Source organism: Trichosurus vulpecula, chromosome 9, assembly GCF_011100635.1.
Source record: "Trichosurus vulpecula isolate mTriVul1 chromosome 9, mTriVul1.pri, whole genome shotgun sequence".
Taxonomy (NCBI): Eukaryota; Metazoa; Chordata; class Mammalia; order Diprotodontia; family Phalangeridae; genus Trichosurus; species Trichosurus vulpecula.
The window spans coordinates 189,466,032-189,468,386 of NC_050581.1; positions in this window are offsets into that span (position 1 = coordinate 189,466,032).

Here is a 2,355-nt window from a genome sequence, read left to right on the forward strand (position 1 = left end):
GTTAGGGAAGGATGCCATTAGCAGGCTCTGGAAAGGAAGGCTTCATGTAGAAATAGTGCTTGGGGTGAGTTGTGTGAGGGTTGAGGTGAATAGGGAGAGCATTCTAGGCATGGGAAAGCCCAGTGCAGATTCAGGGAGACAGGAGGAGAAAGGTTTGTGAGGATCAGAGAGAAGGTGAGTTTGTATTGCATTGTATTGTGTTGTGTTTAAGATGGGGAGTGATGTCCAATGAGGTGGGGAAGAGAGGTTGGGACCAGGTTGTACAGGGCTTTAAAAGCCAACTGCAGAAGTTTGTGCTTGATCCTAGAGGCCATAGGGAGCCACTGGACATCATTGACTATGAGAGGGACAAGGTCAGACCTGAGCTTAAGGAAATCCCTTTGGCAGCTGCTGGGTTGAGGATGGACTGCATGGGAAAAGACTGGAGTCAGGGACACCTATTAGGAGGCCATTGCCATGATCTCAGTGAGAGGTGACTGGGGTAGGAACTAAGGTGAAGGCTGTGTGAGGAGAGAGGAGGGGTCATATGGGAGAGGTAGGGTGGAGAGATGGATAGCCAGATTGGGGACTGATTGGACATATAGAGTGAGAGAGGGTGAGGAACTGAGGAGACATCTAGGTTCTGAAATTGGGAGACAGGAAGAATGGTGGTACTTTCAATAGAAATGGGGCAATTTGGGAGACAGGCGGGTTTAGTGGGAAAGATAATATAGGAGATCTGTTTTGGTCTTCACAGCATCAAAGACTTTTCAAGTTACTAGGGATCCAGCAGCCAGTGAATCCAATTCATATCCTAAAGGAAGCCCCACCATAACATAAGTAATAAGTGCTTCTCCAAGCTCAGCTGGAAGCTCTCCAAGGTGGTACCTCCTCCCCTGCCCCTCCTCTCTGGGCCACCCATTCCCCTTTGGCAGTTTCTGGACAGCTTTCCTTGGTAGGAAGTTGGGCAATTTTTACTGACGTTAAGTCTTACTGAGCCTCTTTCCAATTCTTACCGTATCCTCCTGGTTCTGACTTCTGGGGCCAAATAAAACAGATCTAATCCCTTTCCCCTTTGACCTCCCCACCTACATTTTAAGACAGCTCTCACATCCCCCTGATGCTTCCGTACTCTAGGCTAAGCATCCCAAGCTCCTTCAGTTGATCCACATGTGTCATGAACTGATGACCTTTCACCTTCCTGGTTGTTCTTCTCCGGACACATTATAGCTTTTCAATGTCTTTAGTCAACCATGATGCCCAGAGCTGAACATAATACTCAAGATGGTCTATGAGAAGGGCAGAGAAAAGAAGGATTATCCCCTACTTCCCTCTTCATGGAATCTGTGTCCCTATTAGTACAGCAGGAGATTGAATAAGGTCTATGGGCTGCCACACCACACTGCTCACCCACATTGGGCACACAGTCCACTAGAACCCCTAGGTCTTTTAAAAAGAACTATTCATCCATGCTTCCTTCACGTTACACTTCTGAAGTTAATTTTTTTTACCCAATTAGGAGATTTAACATCAACCTCTATTGAATGTCATCTAATTGACTTTTGAATGTCTTTGGGAGATTGCAATTTGAAATATTTAAATTGGCAGTTGGTGAGGTGGGTGTTAAGCTCTGGAGAGGCTGGGGCTGGACATAAAGATGTGGGAGTCAGGTGCAGAGAGATTGATAGTTAAACCCATGTTGCTGGTGATGTCAGAGAGAGAGTGAGAGACAGTCAGAAAGAGACAAAGAGACATAGAGAGGGGGAAGGAATAAGAAAGATAAAAAGAAAGAGACAGAAGTAGAGGAGACAGAAGAGACAGAAAGAGACAAGAGACAGAGAAGACAGAAGAGACAGAAGAAAGGGAGAAGGAAGAAGAAAGAGATGGAAAGAGACAGGGTAGGAAGTGAGAGAGAGAAAAAGAGAGAAAGAAAGAGACATAGAGGGATATGAATAAGAAGAGAAACCTAGGCAACAATCACATTGAGAGGGCATGATTTAATTGATGTTCCAGTAAAAAAGAGGGAGAAGGTCTAGGACATCACTATGGTTGACAAGGTCTTTCAATAATAAGACAAGGTCATTTTTTTCCTACCCATTCCCTGATCTCATAAATCACAGGTATGTTCCCGAGATCCTGTGGGGAAAGATGAAAGATACATGGATTTTTAGAGGTAATTGGTCGATTGCGTACATGGGGCAAGGCCTTGGGTCCTGAAGGAGCATCCTGAAAGTTAAGTTTATCCCCTTGAGGAGAAAAGATGGCTAAATTATAGTACAAAGGAGAAATCTCTATGAGAGTCATTAGTTGATCCTGGTGGGGTGGGAGCTGGGGTGAGGGAGACTAAGGGCCTGGGGTAGACAATGAAGCTCCATG